Source organism: Thermobia domestica, chromosome 6 (assembly GCF_964235325.1).
Source record: "Thermobia domestica chromosome 6, izTheDome1.hap1.1, whole genome shotgun sequence".
Lineage (NCBI taxonomy): Eukaryota > Metazoa > Arthropoda > Insecta > Zygentoma > Lepismatidae > Thermobia > Thermobia domestica.
The window spans coordinates 292,241,364-292,264,590 of NC_137459.1; positions in this window are offsets into that span (position 1 = coordinate 292,241,364).

Genomic DNA, 23,227 nt, shown 5'->3' on the forward strand with positions numbered 1-23,227 from the left:
TTTTACAAATATGTTTTTCTTCCTTTCTAGGTAAGTGGCAAATTCACTTTGTGCTGACGATAAGAATCATGCCTGGTAAGTACAATCGTATCTGCAATTTGAAAGTGAGTTGTACAAAATACAAATTTACCAGCAATGCGAGTCACATGACAATTTCAGATTTCTACTGTTACTTCCACTGAAGGAATCTCTCACCATCATTTCTTAATACAGTAACATGATCGGTCCATCAATTTCCGTGTCGAGTTTCTAAATAGGCCTGACCATTTCATGGGTTTCTCCACCTACTGAGCTATTGAATGTTCATTTGAGAGAGGCCACATGCAAGTTCAACATTCTGTCCAATGTATTGTTTATACAGGGTATTTCAAAACAACACCGACAACGTTTGGGAGGTGATTCCTGACACCTAGATAAGATGAAAAGTATAGACAGACTTGGGTGCACAAATGCTTCCTTTCAGAGTTATAGGTTGCCGAAATATTCTGAGACCTACTGCAGTCGGGTCAAGACTTTATTTACGAACTATTATGTGTCCTATGCAAATATCCATGTTTCAGAATACTGCGGTACTTCCGCAACATTTTTTTTTATAGAAGCAGTTTGGCTACGTGCATATAATTTGAAGTACTCAAAAACTCCCTCTATAAAATTGTTGAGCGACTACCTTAGGATTCTGAAATATGTATTTATGGATAGCACACATATTAGTTCCTAAGTAAAGTCTTGACCCGACTACGGTAGGTCCCATAGTTTTGGAGGTATGGACCTTTAAAGTCCATTTTTTTCATGTTTTCGGCAGCCTATAACTCCGAAAGGAAGAACTTGTGCCCCCAGGTTGGTCTATATTTCTCGTCTTATCTTGGTGTCAGGAATAAGCTCCCAAACGTTGTCGGTGTTGTTTTGAAACGGCCTATATATTTATATAGATAGATAGACAAATAGATGGATAAATAGATATATATATAGATATACAGGGTGTTTCAAAACAACACCGACAACGTTTGGGAGGTGATTCCAGATACCAAGATAAGACAAAATATAGGCCAACCTGTGTGCACAAATGCTTCATTTCGGAATTGACTGTAGTCGGGTCAAGACTTCACTTATGAATTAATATGTGCACTCTCAAAAAAGACGTGTTTCTGAACCCTAAGGTACTCACGCATATATATTGACTTTGTAAAAAAATTTGCGAAGTACCGCGGGATTCTGAAACTTAGATATTTGGATAGAATACATTCTACTTCCTAAGTGAAGTCTTGACCCGACTACGGTAAGTCCCATAGTTTCGGAGCTATGGACCGTTGAAGTTCATTTCTGTTTCATGTTTACGGAGGCCTATAACTCTGAAAGTAAGCATTTGTGCACCCAGGTTGACCTGTACTTTTTTTATTATCTTGGTTTCAGGAATCATGGCTCAAACCTTGTCGGTGCTTTTCTGAAACACCCTGTATATGCAATTAATATATAACACACATTATTGTACACTAAACTCTGATTATGGCTGATGGTAAATATAATGTAGCGTGTAAAGTGCTCTTCCTGATCAAATTTTCGAAATTATATTTTACTATAGACTCTACTCATTAACAAATTTGTTTGGCACTTATTACAATTAGTTTGTTGATCATTTGTAACCGAAAATTAATAATAATAATAATAATAATAATAATAATAATAATAATAATAATAATAATAATAATAATAATGATGCATTTACTTCAAATCCACATCCACGTGAAATCTGCGGATTATATTTTGATTTCACGATGTAATTGACATTTCCTGACGCTAAACTCACGGAAACCTACGGCTGCTCAGATACTGTATGCTAAACGGAGTGATGCCTAGTTAACATACTTCCATATTGTCATTGCATTGAATTCATTACTACTTAATTATATATATATATACACAACATAATATATACAATTATCTTTATTATGTTGGTAGACCAGATTATTTATATACACGAAAGCAGATCGATTTTTTTTTCAGGTCGGTTTTTAAAATAACTTCTTGTGATCGTAAATGTGTACCTCGTTCACGAGATATTAGTTTTGTTGTTGTCAGAATTGTGTGACATTATGCCACATCTGTTGCCAGAGTGCGCAAAATTCAATTTCAGCATGGGAATCAATATCAGATCAGCCAAACCCTTTATAATTTTAACGAATGTGTGATATTTAGTTATACTCATAATCATATAGGGAATACATTTGTTAAAGCAATATGATACTCTTTATTATAGTAATGGATAAAGAGTAATGGATTTAATTGTAAATGCTCCTTTGAAATATATAATTCAAGCGAACACCTTTTGGCGATTCTACTTTGGTAAAAAAGTGCAACCTTTCTCTGTAAATTGTGGTAAACTACGTATTTCCTGATGAAGAAAATTCCAGATAAGAAGTAGAACCTTTCAACCACAATTGTTCACGGAAATACACAATACTCAGTGGGGCGTGTCTTAGCCATCCCCACAATCCAACTGCTAGCATCTCTCTCTCCAAATGGTGTTTTTAAAGACAAAGATTTCCGCTTCTGGGCTGCCTTGAAAACGCATTGGGATTCTGTTGCAGCACTCCATTAAGTAGACTAGGAAAGAGGGAAGAAGGAAGGAAACAAAATAGCCTTTTGTCTTACAGTAGAGGAAAGGGTTTTTCCCACTAACCTACAGTGAGAGAGACACAGAGATAAAATAGTTATTTTGTCCTGCAAGTAATGCAAAAGTAATAGTTTTATACCGCGCAATTTTACTTACTTCGCATTTTGTTTCCAAAAACCGCAATGCCATATGAATATGAACATTAAGATAAAGACAGGCTGATAAAAAAGAAAAAAAAATACAGAAAGAAGCATCACCTAGCTTAAAAGAATGGGATTCTCAGTTTTAAGCATTGCACTCAAACTAAATAATTAAAACAAGCTTAATCTTCAGCAAAAGTTTGCAACTTTTGAAAGCATTATGAGTAATTAATTGCATTTTGGATACGATGCAAACTGAAATAAAATTTAATTCAAGTCAATAATTCACAGTTTCATGGAATGGAGAAAAAACAAGTTTGCGAGTTCTGGCCAACAGTGAAATTCAAGTTTTTGTTCCCTTTGCTTATTTTACAGGAGTTGAAATTTTATCCTCCAACAGAAGAACATTTGGAATTTATTAAAGATCATCTTTATCCATATAATATAGCCTCATCAGAAGTGAGCATTACCTGAAATATGCACAATGAGAAAGCTAGTCTGTTCAAAAATAGGCAGTTCCTCTTCATTTATTCATATACTTACCTTTCTTCCTTCTTAATTTGGAAGAAGGACAACAATGAAAATGAAGAAGGAAAACAACAATAACTGAACAACAATGAAAATAGTGGGGAAATTAGAAATGACCGAACTGAATAGTTTACATCACTCATTTCAAAATACAGCTAGCAGATTCAACTTACAAGGACTGAAAAAATAGTGAAATTTGGCATTATACTAAGCATAGTTTGGGGAGGAAACCGAGCATCCCCGGTAGGGATACTTCAGTTGATTTCTTTGGGGGGGAACAAAACGTGATTGAGGATGAAAATCCCCTCATCTTCCCCGGTAATTCGCACCCTGTGTATATGTATCAATAGGCGAGGGAGCGGGCCTACCCAAAGTTAAAATACTAAAGACGTCCGTTGTGCGGCAACGTTACATCGTTCTTTACCACTGGGTTGTTCATCAATATAGAGTCCAAACGATTGGACCATCAAAAACATTGAAGCTATTTTAGATTCAGAGTCTACATTTTTCAGTAACAATTTTTTTTAATCATTCTTCCCGTACCTCCTTAGCTACTTATATGGCGTATGTACTCAGATTTATAGGACACTCTACACTTTAGGGTTATTCATAGTCGTTTGACCATTCTATCAGTTTCCCCACACCGCTTGGGCGGCTATCAACACCGCATGTTCTATATTTTCACCCACATATAGTACTAACCTACAGTTTTTTTTATACAGTTATTTTAAAATCCTGCATTTTATTTGGGTGTTCCTATACTTTTGGATCACCTGTATAACTTAAAGTTTAGTCTACTGAAGAAATATTAGGAAAGAGAGAAGAGTAACACTTGAAAACAATAGTGTAATATTACCGTCCTGGAGGAAAACTTGATCTAGCTAAATAAAAGAAATAAAAAATCTACTGTTGTTACTAAGAATAAGGGCTTTCTAAAGGACATGGAAAAAAATAAAAAAAAGGAAAATAATAATAATAAGTTTCAAAAGTTTGCTTCATTGTTTACCGAAAATAGAAATTAGAGTGGGTTTAAGTTTAAGTAGGGGCAATAATTTTTATTACTCCGGGATGAGAGATGGCTGACAGAAGAGCTTTTGTTCCTCCGCTTTAAAACTGAAGCTTATTATTCATTGTATTGTGAGGGGGATATACGAAGTTTCAAGATATAAATAGCATCTTATTAAAACTCATATATGTTGAAGAGTTGTTTCATCATCAAAATGTCTTTATTTCTTATTGTCAATGAAGATTTTCTGTATTTTTTCTCACATATTGCGTTTCTTACTGTTTATTTCCCCTCTTTTTGTATATTTATTTAAATACACATGAAAATATGATGACATTCTCTATATTCTATTACGAAATATTTCTTTATTTTCCGTTTAAGGATAGACATCTTATGATTTAAACACACACAAAAAAAAAAAATAAAAAAAAGTTCAAGTTTAGTTAGTATGAACGGTTTATATTTCACATAATCTTTAATTTCTTACAAATCAATGATTTACAATCTAATTGTACTGTATGTAATATATAAGTTAATTTAAGGTCGATAGTCTGATTCTTTATATTCATATGAGTTGTCACGGACAAGTTAAGGCAAAATTGTTAAACGAATATGGAACATTTCATATGTTCGTATGTGCGTGTGAAATTTCTGCATGTTATTTTGCTTGAATTTAATTGTAATATTATCTAATTTAAAGAGAAATGTATTGAATAGTGTCCAGGCAATCATGATATAATTGTAGTATATCCACGACACTTCGCAGTGTATTATGTAATTATCATGTGTGTGTATGATATTCATACATTAACTCAGGTGCATCACAGTGTATCAATTGATATGCTTTCGTTTATTCGCGTCTTAATATTTCTGACGCGTGTAAGACAACATTCTAAGAAATTTACATTTTGCTCGCATTATTCTTAGAATAATGTCCTTATTTTCTAGATTATGCTTATATTATTATTATTATGTTCCAAACTAGTTCCCCCCCCCTTTTTTATGCAACTGTAACCGTTCATAGACATACATAAAAATAAGATTGAATAATTCTCAAAATGTGTGTTCCCGAGGGAAATATGATGTGAGAAGTACTAGTAGCATGAAAATTTTTGACAGTTCTAATTATTATTATTATTATTATTATTATTATTATTATTATTATTATTATTATTATTATTATTATTGGACAAAACAGTACATAAAATAACTTTACTCTTTCACAGACGCTTTAAAATAAATAAATAAATCCATATACAATAAGAATAATATGTTAGAGTTTCTGGATGGTAGTTTTTATGTCTTTCTGGATTGGAGTTTTAGTTCTGCTTTACCGTCAATTAATGTGTAATAATATGAGTCGTTTCAGCGTTTAAGTAGTGTAATATCCGCCAATATGTAATAATTGGTGAAAACCTGGTTATCTTCAGTTTTAGGAAGTACCTGCTTATTTTAATTAGTATATCATATAGTTTTAACAAATTGATGAAAAAAAATAATAAACCACCTAAATAAGTACACAGGAATGAACTACATATTGTCAGAAGGGAAAATATATGATGCAGGCAAACACATGTCGTAAGAACGTATTTGAACAAGACAAATGAGTACAGATGTATAATCATTTTGTCAATAAACGTATAGAAAATATATTTTAATACCCATAAACGATGTTTACTGGCGTGGCTCTGGAACCATATTTATGACTTCTGCATTGTTTCAGTCGTTACATTTCTCATTTGGACGGTACTGACGAACATTACAAAGGTGAAAATCATCTGCAGTAGTTACGGAGATAAGATTTCCTTCATTTTTCCTTTTCTCGAGTTAACTACTGTAATTTTCCCTCTTGTACTGGGTTCTCCATTTTTTCCCCTTCTGTAAAAAGAACATTCGGTGGGATGGATATTATCAGTTAGCCGTAAATATATCGTTGATTTAGTGATAGCAACCGTGCATAATGTAATAGTATGTACGGTTGCACGCAATCCCCGTCACGTAGATTTTCCTCATATTAAACCAAACGTTAATTCCCTCATGCTTTCCAGATACAAAAGTATTTGGAGCCTTTCATATTTGCCAATTACTCTTCCATTTTTTTTTTTTAAGAAAATTTCCTCCATTAGAGAAAGGAGAATTCCTTTTATGAAGACGTTTGCAACTCGCAGACATATGATTGATGACTATTGAGCTGTTATCTCGAATTGAAAAATTGTCTGTTCGTTTGAAGTATAACATAATTTCCTCGTGTGCTTAACGTTTTTCACGATATGTGAATTAAGAATTTCCAGATATGGCGGTAGCCAATATGTTTCTTTTTAGATATAGTCATGCTTATAATATTATCGTAACACATAAGTTTTAAGAAGAAGAAAACAACAGCTAAATGATAAATTAGTTGGAACACAATACATGTTTTTTTTTTTTTTTTGTGAGTCACAAACTAATGTTTTACGCATATAGTTTGAAATCTGTATTTACTTTAGCTTTTTTTTTGCTGTTTAATGGTTTATTTAAGTACAGTGTAAAACGAACGTAGTAGAATAATGTATTTTAATATTAAAATGACCTTCATGAAACTTAAAGAAATAACTACGTTTGACTTGCAATACAGACTTATATTAAATTATGCACTACATTGTTTCTCTGCAAGATTATTGATTAGAAATTTTTAGAATTGCACTTTCAGGAAGCGGAATAGTACAATATTGCTTTATAATGCATTAGAACTTTTTTTTTTCGTTACAGGGGCATTCTTACGATGTGTCTAATTGATTATCTTATTATTTGTTCTTTTCCAAAGTAGCTTCCTAATAACAGAGTTTAAAAATGCACATTAAAAAATGCAACGTATTTTTATCGTCTTACTGAGTATTACTCAAGCTGGTAAACACTGTTGGGCTTGTTTCCTCTGGACTTTTTAAGAAAATATAAGCAGATGAACCTTAGCTCAAACTCTCTTGAAAATTTAAACGTTCTCCGAGTGGGGTTACATGTGGGAATCGTGGATCTGAAAATACAGTTCATGAAAAGGTAATGACGCATGCTTTCAAGCTGTGTTCAAGATCTTCTACACACGAAATGTTTGAAATTTGAGAAAACTAGCTTATGACATAGTCTTTCATTAGTAATAGGATATCAAAGGGAGATGCTTAAAGCAGCACATCAGATTTATCATAGTAAACATCGTAACTGTTAGATATTTTGTAAATGATGCGGAAATATTTGAAGCATTTGTTTTATGTTATAGTACAAATATGCGTTAGTATATGAATGTCAATGATTTATATATATATATATATATATATATATATATATATATATATATATAATGTTCTTGCACAATGTTTATATCACATTCCCACATCCCTTGGATGTATATTCATTGTTTTGAATGTAACATTTTAATGTACATACTTTAAACCTACCATAATCCTTTATAACTGTTTCGTCCATGCAATAAATTGCTTTATGATTCACTTCTGGTGAACCTGACTTTATTATTAATAAGAAGCAATGCATATTGCAAGTAATATTTCCTTCAGTATGTGTTAATGTTCTAGCTAACTTGTGTGTTTACAATAAACTTTAAAGATATTCGGTACTTTTAAAATTAACTGTAGTGTTATAGCCAAATAACTACTAGTGGTGATTTATTATTTTGTAAATAAACAGTATAATTGCTAAATATGAGTATATAAAAATATGTTAGATATGCATAGAGGGTGATTATTATTATTATTTACAGTTTTAATTACTTAAATAAACTTGGTTGTTGTTTCTGACGAAATGTCAGCTATTAATCTATTCATTGTGCAGACCAAAGCCAAAATAAATTGTGGTCCAAATAAGCAATTTCCTGTATCAACACTTATATTGATACAGGATCTCACCACAAAATAAAATGGCAATAGATTGAGACGATTCAGTTTCTCAAGGGAGCACATCATCACAATCCGCAACACTCTACAGAAATCATAAGAGATGGGCATTTAGTACTACTTCCGGTTCTTATACAGATTTTCATAGAGCAAAAACAGTAAGAGATTTTGAGATGCAATTTGTGGAGTTGATTCAGTGTCTCAAAAGTAGGTTCAATTTCCTCCTTTAGCCTGTGCTCAAACTAGAAGTGATTCAAATTAATCATTTTTGTTTCAGCATTTATCGCCATAGAACAAGAAGAAAAAAACAGTATTTAATAGCGACAAGTGGTTTTCTGAAAACGATTCAAGGTTCCAAGAGAGCACACCATTATAACCCGCAACACTCCATTAAAACCGAAAGTGGTTGAAATTTACTACCATTTTCTGGTTTCAATACTGAATACCGTGCAGAGAAAACGGTAAGAGAAATCCATATGCAGATTTCTTGCAATCGATTCAGTTTCCCAAGAGTAGCATTTCTATAGCATTTTAGTTCTATAGCATTTTACCAAAACCGTAAGTGGTTGAAATTTAGTACTACTCCCGGTTTCAACACTGATTTTCATAGAACAAAAATTGTAAGATGTTTCGCGATTTCTCTCTCACTTTTTTTTTTCAATTGATTCAGCTCCCCAAGAATAGTTTGAGCCTTCACCATTAGCCCTTAATGCACTAGTACAAATTGTGCATCCCTGGTTTCAACGTTTATCACCCTAAAATGAAATGGTAATACATAGCAAGAAACGGGTTTCTAGAAACGATTCATGGTGTCAAGTGTACGTATAATCACAACCCGAAACACTATGACAAAACCATAAGTGTTTGAACTTTGCTACTATTTCGGGTTTCAATAATTTGCGTAGAGCAAGAATGGTAAGAGATGTTGATGTTAATTTTCCTTTTTTTGTAATCGATCCATCTTCCCAAGAATAAGTTATATCTGCTCATCAACCCTTTATTCAATCCGAAAATGGTTCGAATTAATCATTTCCGATTTCAATATTTACCACGATAGAGTAAATATATATAATGATGCTTATAGCGGTTTCTGCAGTCGGTTCATGATTAAATCTCAAAAGTGTATACCACCACAACACGCAATACTCTACCAAAGCCCGGAGTGGATGCAATTTGCTACTGCTTCTGATTTCAATACTGATTTCCGTAGGTCAAACACGGTAAGAGATATTGAGATGCAGTTTTTGCAATCGACTCAACTTTCCAAGGCTCTGTTTTCTCAGTGTATCACATATTCAGTCCGGAAGTGGTTCAAATTAACGATTTCAGGTTTCAACTTTTAACGCTATGGAACAAAATTAGTAAGGTATACCGAGTTTTTTTTTTTTTTTTTTTTTAACGCATTCAGCGTTCAATGAACAGTATAATCCACATCCAAAGGTCATTACTCGCAATGTATTATTGCTTTTGCTCTATGCTATATATATATAGCATAGAGCAAAAGCAATAATACAATGGCACTTTATCTTGTTTAAATGTAGCTAACTTGGCCTTATGTGGAATACCATTTTTAGCTGGGTTTTATTCTAATACAACGGTTGTCGCGAACTATATCCGTTTTATCCACTATGTGATCAATGTTATAACCAAAAAAAAAAAAATCCTATAATTTCACCACTTCTTGTTTCAAAAAATAATGGCAAAAATCGAGAGTAACTCATTGTTGGGATGCTGAATCTGTGGTGAAACCCATTTGTATATCGGTGACCGTTTTATCTCTATGGAAAGATGTGTTGAAACTGAAAGTACTAGCGAATTCCAACGACTTTTTATTTTGGTAGAATGTTTGGAAATGGCGATGTTATGCTCTCTTGAGACGCTCAATCGATTGCTGAAATTCACTTGTCACTATATACTACCGTCTTTCTGTTCTTTGATGATCAATGTTAAAACCGGTAATAGTTGATTTCTGAAACTTACACTTTGAATAAAGGGTTAACGTAAGATTTTGGAAATATTCTTTGGATTCGGAATCGATTGAAAAAGAAAGAGCTAACACCTGTCGATATTTCTTACCATTTCAATCTACAAAAAATAATATTGGAACCGGACTACTGACTTTCAAATATTTCCTGTTTGGGTACAGTGCTGCTGGTGTTTGATTACATTTTTAGTTTAGCGTCCCGTTCAGCAGTAAGGCTATATGATCATGAAATTAGAGCTTAACGTGGGATTCGAAATACATAAGCATCCGCCCGTAATCCAACCCGGATCTCCCACGCCAAATATGTGTACGCTGACCGCTTAGTCACAAGGGAACTCGTGTTTCAACGATGAACTGATTAAACACACACACACACACATATATATATATATATATATATATATATATATATATATATATATATATATATATATATATATATATATAATAAACTTATCATTGTACTTGCTCTTTCTTTTCCATGGCGAACGTTAAAACCAAGAATGGTTGATGTCTATCTGAATACAGAGTCAACGGAGGAGATGGAATTTATTCCTTGGTCACTAAATCGACTACGAGAAACCGTTTCTCGACATAATTTTCCGTTTATTCTCCGTGGAAATCTGTATTCAAATGAAAGTACTAGTAAATTTAAATCACCTCTTGTGTTGGTAGATAGTTGCAAGTGGAGATGATATGTTCCCTTGATACACTGGACCGATTGAAAGAAAAAAAAAAAAACCTTTTTAGGTATTTGTTATGTATGATACGTATTGAAACCAGGAAGGGCTAATTTCTACAGGTTCCGTTTTGAATAAAGAGTTAGACTAGGATATTAAATATATTCTTGAAAAGCTGAATCGATTGAAAAAAAAAAAAATTTTGAAATATTTTAACGTTTTTGTTTTATGTAAATCAGTATTGAAACCAGAAGTTCTAGTAAATTTAAATCACTTTCAGTTTGGCACAGTGTTGCAGATTGCCGGGATGTTTTTCCTTGAGACGCTGATGCGATTAAAAAAATATGTGCCACTAACTATTATTTTTTTTTCTACGTCGAAAATGTTGAAAGCGAAAATGGCTAATTTCAGCCACTTCCGATTTGAATAACATCTCAATAGAGAAAATGTAACTTAGTCTTGGGACGGTGAATCGATTGCAGAAAACTTTTTTTTTTTTTTTTTGCTTTAATACATGTCGACAGACATGGAGATAGGCATTCCATAAGAAAAATGAGTTTTGAGTTTTACGTTCCACGGTTATGCCGGTTAGGCTAAAGGAGAAGGCATTCCATAAGAGTTCCAACACGTATGCATAGCATAGTTTGGAAGCCTAATAATGAGTGCTATTGCATATTTTCGGTAACATTTGGATCTGAAGTATGTAATAATGTTGAATTTTAGAAGGGCAGAACTTTATGTTCGGTTAGCAACAGTAGTACGTCAAACAATTAACTTTCATAAACCAGAAATCCAGGCACAACCGGGGAGCACGATACCACTGAGCCACCGCGCCTCCTCATTTGTTAATATGTTTCTAGATATTATATAACCTGGATTTCTGGTTTATGATCGATAGATATATAGATAGATAGATAGATAAGTGTAGACATAGATGTAATATGAAGTTAATACGCAACATTTCAGTTGTATTTTTTCCTCTCATCTTGAGAAACATATAGTTTGAGAGAGATAAAACAAAAAAGTGTAACGTAGAGAAACCAGATAGGCCTGCACCGATAAATGGATTTAAACTTTATATTCCTTATATATTAAAAAAAAAAAAAAAAAAACATGAGAAAAAATACAGTATAGTCAAGGACTTTTACGACTTTGGAATGCTTCTCTTTTAAAATTCAGTTTATTTTGCTCTAGTGAATACTATTTGAAGTTGAGTGGTTAAAGTTTCCGTGCTAAAAAGATTGACAAATCAGGAAATGATATTTTGATTTCTTGTTGAACATCTAATATGGCTAAGGTTTCTAAACACAAAATTACACAGAAGTTTCCAAAGTTTTGACAGCATCAAACTTACACGATAATGTTATATAATATTCACAATTTTGCTTCCCCTTCACAAACCATTATAATCTGAATTTTAATTTGATCTGTTGGCACGTAAATTGACGTTGCGTGTATGGTTCATGGGTGAATTGACTGATTTTTTTTCTATTTCACCGCTCTTCATAGAGTGTTTACAAAGAAGAAAAGGCATTCTCTATAATAAGGGATTTTATGCTTATATTTAGGAGATATATTTATTGAAGAGAATGTAAGCAAAGTGAAATAAATATATGAATATTTTAGTTTTGCATCCTACAATTTTGGTATGCAGAGTAATAGAGGTGTCGAGACTCAAGTAAATAATTGAATAATGCACATATTTTAAAATACATGAAAACGGAGCATTTTTTTCGGGAATGAGCTCATAACGATTTTCCAGTATCTCTCTGCAACTATGTGTTGTTGAGTATCGTATGGAATGGTTGTAATATAGGATAAAATGAACAACTTATTTCTACAATAACGTTATATAGTATAACTTCTTTCTAGTTTTTTTTGTATTTATATTTTTATTGTCCCTTGTTCTGTGGCTTCACTCTTATTATGTGAATCTTCATATGAGGATTTAGGTATTACTTCGGATATGTTGGACCTATTTGATTATTCCAAGATACTACATTCCCACATTGAGTGATTTTGACTCGTCAAAAATCAAGGGTGAACAGAATATTTCTTACTTTTACGTACTGACATGTCCGTAATTGGATAAACAAATAAAATAAACTTTTTTTATGAAACTTGTTGCAATATTGTTATCGGATTTATTCCATAGTTATAAAATAGTGTGTGTGTCTTTATGTCTGTGTGTCATCAGCTTTTATATTAGAAAGGTTTCACCTATATCATCCTAGAGACGTCTTTCCTTGTCTCTTGGCATCCAGACAAATACTTTGGTTTCTACTGATCGTCATTCCTTCTGGCCATATGTATAACCGATTCCAACTTCTTTGGATCTATTTTAACAATATTCACAACTCGTGTCGTATTTCTAGTACATCATTTCCTATCCTTGCAGGTATTTTCTCTATGTTTCTTGTGTGGTCTGCGGTCAGTAATTTTGTTAGTCTTTATGCATCTAATAATATGAAAAAATCAAACAGTTACAGGTATATGCATTAAAAATTGTTCATTTTAGATATATATATTTACTTTGAAACATGCCATATTAGGTAACTAGAGATTGCATGAATTTTATGCACTCTCTTCCAGTGACGCACAAAACGTCGAAATAGGCACACAAAAGTGTACGTGATGTGAAATTAACGACCTCGAAATTCGATAGTGGCGGAACTCTTGGTCATTTTCGTCCCATCTTGGAAGCACATTTTGACCCACTTCTGGTGACGCACAAAACGTGGAAATAGGGGCACGAAACGACATGAAAATTCACTAGTCGATGCGAAAGGAAGGACCTCGACATTCGGTAGTGGCGAAGCAGTGATTCATTTTCGCCCCACCTTGGGGACACATTTTAACCCACTTCCCATGACTCACAAAATGTGCAAGTAGACACACAAAACAGCACAAAACGACGTGGAGGCAACGACATTGAAATTCATTGGTGGCGGAACAGCAATAACTTGTTCCGCCATATTGGTAGGCCCGTTTTGGCCCACCTCCAGTGACGCAAAAATGTGGGAATAGGCTCACAAAGCGACACAAAACACACGCAAAAGATGCAAAACAAAGTACCTCGAAATTCGTTGATGGCGGAACAAGTTAATGACTTCGTGAGCACCAATATAAGTATATATTGTAGTTCTTACCATCAAGGCTGAGTACTGCACGGTCTATTTTTTTTTTTTTTTTAGCCAAAGTAGAAGCCCAACCGGGATAGTGATGTCAACCGGCTCGGCTCGGTTCAACTGAGCGAACAGCTTGAGCTGGCTTGGTTGGGATGACCCATCGCCTGTGCTCAATTGAGCCTATGGCTTGAGCCGGCTCGGTAGGGACGAGTCATCGACTCGGCTCGAGTGGAACGAGCTCCGTTGAAACGAGTTCATAGGCTGGGTTCGAGTCAGCTCAACTGAGCCGATGGCTCGAACCGGCTCGGTTAGGGTAAGCAATCAGCTCGGTTCGGTTCAGCTCGTCTAAGGCACCGGCTCGAGCTGGCTCGGTTGGATGAACTGTTGGCCCGGCTTACTTCTCTGTTCGGCTCCATAAGTTAATGAGCTGTGAGAGAGCCGCTTGAGTCGTTAACAACCCTAAACCCGGGTCGAGCAGTTTTAAATATGTTTGGGTGGAGTCCTATAACTTTTAACAATTTTTGGCTCGAGCCCGAATACTTGCTCCTCCTCAACTCAAACCTATTACCTCGTGACCGATGTCCTTGCCTACTGAAGATTTCTTAACGACCGAGATTGACAGTCAACTAATTTTTAGTATTCAGATACAAACCGTCTATATTCCATGTTTATACACGGTGTTATAATAATAATTAGTTATAGTAGTAGTAGTAGTAGTATGGATAATTATATTGTCTATGCAGGATACTTGAAGAGAGTAGTACTTGCAACTACACAAAGGATTTAGCTCGAATTGGCTCGTTTTGGCTCGACTTGACTGGAAGCTCGATCCGAATTGAGTCGAGTTGGGGGAAATTTTTCGAGCCGAGTTCTCGAGTCGAGCTCAAATATGTCTGCTTCGAGTCGAGTCGAGTTTTAAAGAAAACTCGCTCGAACTCGCTCGTGCCCATCCCTATTGTATGCAAGACGGGCATATAGAGTTCTTTCGAGGGGGATAGAATCATAAACATAATATATTTTTAAAATGATTTGTTTCACAGCTTTCTTCCCAAGGGGGTGAAGGGATGGTAGTTATCCAGCATTTCTTATAAGTATCTTTTTTGAAATATGTAAAACAGTAACAAGTGGACAACACAATATACACATATCTTCTTATCTTCGGTTTTAATTGCTGATTTCAATTGCAATTAACAATTACAATTAGCAATTACAAGTTTCAATTGTCAATTGCAATTAACAATTAAATGTTTCAATTGCACTCTTTGCGATTGACAATTAACAATTAAAAGTGTCAATTGCCTGGTGACCAATTAACAATTAACAATTGATGAAAATTAATTGCAAATTTTATGATCGAATTCAATTGCAATTGAAATTAATTGTCAATTACAAATTGAAATCAATTGCAATTGATTTTCAAAACAATTACTTTCAATTGATTGATCGATTGCAATTGATTTCAATTGATTTTGCCCAACACTGCATCAAACTCCTCAATTGTTAAAAAAAAATATGTTATTTAATTTATTGATGTTGCAAAATGTTATCAACATGTAGGGCTATTGCATGCAAAATATGTTCTGCTCAGTAGTTATTATTATCATCATCATTATTATTATTATTATTATTATTATTATTATTATTATTATTATTATTATTATTATTATTATTATTATTATTATTATTATTATATAATGTAGTTAATGAATTATATGCTTCGAAGTACAGGGATCATCTTGTTTATTAAAACTGTGCAAAATGTATCAGTTTTATTTCTGGCGTTGTGTTTCTGCTTAAGAAAAATAAAACCAAACTTCATATTTCTATGTTAGAGTATAGTTTAAGACTTCTCATCTTGGATAATGCTATTGTAGATTCCATTTTAATAAGACCAGATAAATGCCGTATGACACCATCAATGACCTTTCGTGCCCTGGAGATTCGCAGAATGAATAATCTCTGTCATCATTTTGTGTTCATGTGCATTTTGAAGTGTTAAAGTCAAACAGTTCTTCAAATTCATTAATTATTGCTCAATCGGTTTATCCTTGCCAGGGGATAAGAGGAATGTTACCCTCATTAGAACATACACGTAGTTCGTTAAAAACTAACGCACACTATATATCTCACTCAACTTGATGCAATGTTTTTATTTCTGTTATCTACAGCTAATACCAAGAGGGAGATAGCTTCAAAGCATTGTTGAACTCCGTTATATATGCTATTTATCCTATTCAGACAAAAGGTAGAGCAGCACTGTGAGAGCGCTGCGTTTGCTTTGTAATACTCGTGTAAGTACCTTTTGTCTGGATGTAACTCAGCAGTATTGTGGATTGTCCTATCGAGAACCTTGTCTCGAATCCTAACAAAGAATTAAAAAGTAAATTGAATCTCTGAGCCAGTGCTAGGGCGACGGGTCCGGTATGTGCAATCAAATTGCCCGATACGCTATGCAACCACTTGCGTAACGTAGAAATTTAGTACTTCAGTACCTTCTGAAAAGTGTGGAAAGTAAGAAGTGGATGTTCCGTTCAGGTTGCAGGACGTGATTGGTCAACGAAGTTTTCCTGAGTACATATCAATACGTGTGTCCGAATCCTTTCGGCAACTAGTGTGCAACTACCGTGCATTGGTGAATATACTAATTTGGTGTTTTAATGACATTTTGCATATGATTAAAAAATTGGAACGTTTTCTTTTCTTTTTCGTGCTGTTTTTCTTACTTTGTTTTAAATATTGAAATATCCTCTTAGCATCGCGTACGTGTTCGTCGATTAAAACCGCAGATTTATTTCAGGATCAAATCCAAGTAAAAGTGAATGAAGTTTTTCTTGACGGACATCTTGCAACCTAAATATTAATGTACTTAACAGCATATAATTTACTAGATCCTTAAAGTTGTCAGATTTTTTGTTGCCTACAAATTGTTTCACTGAACTCTTCAATAAAGCCCATGAACAATATATATAACATTTTATTAACTATTAACATTTTATTAACATTTTATTAATTATTAACATTTTATTAACAATATATATATAACATAATATTGGGAATCATTCAATATATATAACATTTTATTAACTATTTGTGGTCTTTGAAAAATAATTATTTATTTGTCTTCTTCATATTATTATTATTATTATTATTATTATTATTATTATTATTATTATTATTATTATTATTATTATTATTATTATTATTATTATTGTGTGTCACTAATTTCGGACACATATCCTTGGAATTAATGGAGCGAAATTATTTATTTGATATTTAAAAGTTAATTCACCAAATTACAGAGGCTATCCGGAAGATTTAGACACTTGTAGGTCACATTTAAGCTTTCAAAGACAAACCAAAGCTAATAGTAAAGAAGAGCACGACAGTTACTTCGTGAGTATATATATAAAAATAATAATATTGGAACAGTGCAGTTACTTACCAGAAAATGTTCAGGTCGCGACAAGTCCTGCCAATGTTGTACCTCCCCTTCACTAATCAAACATACACTTCGCGCAAGTCTGTGTGCCGCCAACTATTCGATATGTAAATGATGATAAACAATAATTGTTACAAATCAATATTGTAAAATAATAGAAATTTCGCATACATATTTCTGAACACTTTCTTATTAAAACTCTGCAGGGTAGCAAAATTTTGATAACAAATTTGCATTGATGATGTAAAGATACCATAGCGTCATGTAAAATTTATTTGGGACACAACATATGTAGACCACTGTTACTTGCTTTATAAATCGACTTGTAAGCATAATTCATCAAATTATATTTGAAATATCGTTCTTATTTTGTATTAGTTTATTGTGTTTATTTGAAGAAATTGTTCCACGTACATGTTTCTCCTTTATACTAAGCCCTGATGTGAGATTAATGTAACTCAGTAGGGGCGATTCCTCTCAAGACGTTTGCCAGTTATTGTGCACTACATACGTAGTGAACCCAGACAAAAGACTTGAGGGATGTAGAATTCAAGGATCTTGATCACAGTTCTGTTGGCCCTTTGTACTAAAGGAGAGCTTTATCCAATTACTCTCGCATATCCGTTCATGGTTGAAAAGAGCGGCGAATTCGTGACCCTAACATAAAACGTTACAGCCTACTGCAAGTAGCAATCCATCGCAGTAGGATGTTGCTCATAAGATATTGGCAAACAGTAATTTTCTAGCACCAAGTTTGTCAATAATTGTTATTGTCAGCTACTATAGCGATAGTAAAATAGAATGAAATATTACAAATATTTCAATATCTTTGATATCTCATCATTACCGATATTGATTGTTACTTGAAATCGGAAATTTGATTTTTCAGTATAACTAAAGGGAACCTAAAAGAACGATTCGTAATGAAACATTTGCCCATACTATTTTCATTATCATTCTCTGAGATGCATTGTACCGTAGTAGGAATAACTTGTAACTACGTAACTACGGATGAATCTTAATTGGTGAGATAATATATATATATATATATATATATATATATATATATATATATATATTTATATTGGTGATTCTGACCAATAACCAGATTCTGAAATGATGTTTCAACTACATGTTTTTCCCAGTGGTTCTTTAATTATCTGTTATGACAGTAGTAATTAAAAGAAAAACATCGAATTGAATAAAACATTAACTAACTTAAATGCTATATTTGAATGCATTTGTCAGTAATCATATACTCTTAAAATAAGTTGTCTGCAACACTTAAGTGTGTTACGTGCTAAGACACCTAAAGTAGCTTTGTGCATATTCATTATATATGAATTATTTAAAATTGTTAGTAGTTGGTAAAACACAGTAGTTTATACGTCTTATATATGTTTTATTCTTTTTCATGCCGGGATTCTTTAGGTTTCCCAGACTTCGAATAATCAATATATAGGTGAAGTAAGTGCATATCAAATTAATTTGGAGCCGTATCTAGTAACTAAACTTCTACCATTATTTCAAAGTTTAATTGTACATTCGTAAATAGCAAGCTTTGGTACATAGTATTGCAAACAATACTTTCGACAAGACAAATAATACACTCCTATAGTTGTAGCAATTCTATCAAAGGATATAGGAATAAAGCTTTAAATAAATACAATAAATACAATCGAATATGGCTAATAATTTAAACAAAATACCACAGAATGGGCCACAAATAAGTAGCTCGGCCTCGCTATACCACACAGCAAAAACTGAGGTATTGAAACAACACAAAATGAGTACGACGTTAGCGTGTTACTTGTGTATCAATTCAACACTACGGTCACGGTCATGGTCACGGTAATGTTATAGTTTTGTATAGAGTATCGGACCGGGGCCCCTGACTCCATGAGTAGGATGGTATAAAGAATATATAGAAATGTGCTGGTAGTTAGTTTGATATTACTGTTGTGTTCTTATGGACGGAAGACTACATCTGCGACTGTCGCAGAGTATCTGATTATGATTTCATTACGAGTTCTGGAAATATATTAAAGACGTGGCGTGCGATGGACATTCCGGACCAGAGTGCATTCAGTGCTGATGTTAGCTATGGCTGGATTAATATGTCTGGGTAAAGTACGCCAGAACTTACTGTGGAGATGCCGTAGAACTTCTCTAACAGTGGGTAGCTCTAAATCTTCCAGAATCTGATTGTGACGTGTGTATCTCTCATGACCTGTGATTATACGACCAGCTCGAGTTTGTACACTTTCGAGTGTTTGTATATGACTGTGTGAAGCATGTTTCCAGGCAGGGCACGTATAAGAGATTGTAGATAGGACTATCATCTTGAAGATGTGAGCTCGGACCTCAAACACCAAGTTTCTTTTAAGGCTAGCCGGAGGCTAGCATCCTTTAAAAGGGTTACACCTTCTTTTAGGGAAGGGAGTTGAGAGGAGCATTATGAGAAGAAGGTATGAGTGGTTGGGCTATGGGCTGTTATTTATTTATTTATCTTTATTATTTAACTTATTATTGGAAGGACATTATGATCTTTGAGATTACAAACATACTTGTGGGCGAACTGGAACATAAATCATGATTATACGTGAGAACAAAATACTACATGTAATATAATATATAGAATATCATATACGTAAGACTACATACAATATATAATATAGCAAGCATGGTGAAGAACATACACAATGTGGCAAGCGTGACAACAAAATGTAAAGTGAAGGTATAGATAAGCAATATGTAAATCATGATGAAAATGAGAGATGATATGATGTGCACTTGACGCCACAACACCACACAAGAATTGTTAGAAAGACGAATGTGGATATATTCTGCCTAGGTGCTGCTCTAGGCTAATGGAGACGTGGTGAACCCTATTAGTGAAATGGAATCACTGTGCATAGGATGAAAAGATATGCGGTAGATGAATATGCAAACGATAATCTTGGAGAACCTGTAGATCGAGATGGTCGGGAGGGACTGTGTAGCAATATAAAGTAAAGATAAGGTGAAGTGGAGTATAATAGTACCATGAAGGAGATGATTGGAGTGCAAGATAATGCATAGTCAAACACCAAGTTTTTTTTTTTGTTTTTTTATTTAGCTAACCAATGGCTAGCACCCTGTTAGAGGGTTACGCCCTCTTTTAGGTAAACCACCAAGACATCACCTTCAGAGCATATAAGAAATACCTCGTTACAGGCTGTGAGTATTTGCATCGATGAGTAAAGCTTTGCGAAATACATTTCCCATTTATGGTAAGTGAGTAATAACATTCTATGTTTTCTGTAATCGGTAACAATAATATTGTTCTAAACCTGTGAATCATCTGACAACAGTTACAGATATAGCAGTGTTCCCATATATTTTCTTTATTTGTTATTCTTGTGTCTTAGCACGTACGAACAGAAGATGGCAGAACAGTTGCTTATCTAACTGTTGTCAGACGATTCACAGATTTACAACAATATTATTGTGATCGATAACATGAAACATAGAACATTATTCGTTACTTGGCACAAGTGCCAAATATATTTCGCAAAGCTTTTGCTCATATTAAACGATAAATACCAATGCAAATTATCTCAGGTAGTAACGAGTTCTTTCTGATATGCTCGGAAGGCGATGTGCTTGGTGCTGGATTAACAAACAAGTAACACGCTAAAGTGGTAGCCATTTTGTGTTGTTTCAACACCTCATTTATTACAGTGCACGAATATGTATAGCTTATTCGTTATTTTACTGTTCCACAAAACACTATATTCTTATTAGTGTGTTTATGTAAAATTCTATTTTTGTCTCAAGTAGATTTTTTTTATAGGTCGCAACATCTTGACTCATATTATCTGCAGTTCTTCCGTCATAATGGTACGGACTTTTTCTTTTCTATTTTGTTTTAAATCTTTAAGTTCATGTAAGCATGCATAATGTTGACGTACAATTTTATTCTAAGTTTCGTCACATGCACAAGTCAGGAGACCACTGTGGTCACAACCCCTTGCCGAAAGTTCATTGCTCTAAAACTATTTCGTGAACCCATGCCAACCTGTTGTGTGAGGTATGACATGTTTCATTTACTTGTTTTTAAAATTATTTTAAAGTATGTTATTATTATTATTATTATTATTATTATTATTTGAAACAAAATAATAAATTTGCTGATTTGTTCTCGTCTTCGCTCTAAAACTATTCAGCTGCGTCCAGTCACATTCAGTATTCATTGTTGAATCGAATAAAATTTTCCCCACTGTCCGCATTTCTGACACTATGTACCAAACGACAATTTTCTTGTCGCTAAGTGGTTACTTCTCAGATAGGATAGAGTTTTCAGAAGGATGGTATATTGCAATCTGATTTTTCAGATAATCGGCTTCGTCCATCATAAGGTGCAACAATAGATCTGAAAGGCCCTTCAGTAACCATACCCAGCAACACCGTATAGTAGCGTAAACGTTTAGCTTTATAAAGACCTTATCGTTAGTCTAAAGGTTAGCGCATGCATCCGATGCACCTAGTCCTTGAGAGATCATGAAATATTTGAACGTCTTATTTGATTTCGTTTCCGCTTCAAACTGTAGTTCCAAGTCACATAAAGCCTCGGTATTGAAAACAGACGCTGAACCTGGTTGAACAATAACAACATCTAGTTTAGTCGGTTTGTTTCAGTTGCTAAACATATGTGCTTTGTTACGGCATCAGCTCAAATGCAGAGATTTGATCACTCGTCGACACCTTATTTGTGGTACACCTACTTCTTGTGATATTCCTCGAATTGATTGCGTGGGAAAAGTACAGGGTGGTCCAGAATTATGTACATGATTTCAAAGACTGAATAAAGAAATTAGCAACATAACTTGAACATAAACGCATTACTCTCATACCTTTTTACAAGAATTTAACCTCTGTTCTCCTTGGTATGGTCCACCAATGCACCATCCAAATTGATACACACCTGAGGACAAAAAACAACGTTGTCACAAGCAGCGTATAGACCTATACTAGTATCCCGTGGAACTCTTCTTTGATAGATTATTGTAGTTCGGTCAAATTGCGTTATGCTTATCCGTTGTTAATTGTTACGAATGACTTCAGAAGTTCTAACTGTTGAAAATCTAGGTTTCTTATGATTCGTAACAGAACTGCTTCACACTGTTCCCGTACTAAACTCAGGTTACAATATTTAGCTGATGGTTTTGTTCCTGGTTGATTATTAGCAAGACAGCTTAGATTTCCTTAATCGCTCGGCTTCGCACGGAATTTTCCACAAATACCATTTGTTATTACACGGATAATGCCATTTTTGCGATCCAAATTAAATATTCATATTACATAACAAATACTCTTATTTCACTTTATGCTTCTCAGCGTATAAAACAACCCTGACAATACCAATGGTAAATGTGAAATATGTACACTCCATTGACTACAATGCAATTTGCCAGGAAGCCCAACAACAAGTAATATTAATAAACGTTGCAAAGCGAAACAAAACTACTTATTTGTGACTCATCCTGCAGGATAACTAAAAATGTCAATACCATAAGATATTTTTGATTTGTTTGCATTGAAGGCAACGTTAAAAAAGCTATCAATTGTATCAGTTGACAGTATTCCGTTGTAATAAAAGTCACTGCTTTATGTCCAAGTTTATGATTTGGAGCACTAACTTCAGAGTTTCATGTTTGAAGCAGGCATTTAGATATTAGGAAATGCACCTAATAGGTAATGCACAATGACGTCATTAAAAAGCCATAATTAAAAGTAAATTTACAATATATTAATCTTATGCATGAATTGGAAGGAAAACATGGATGCT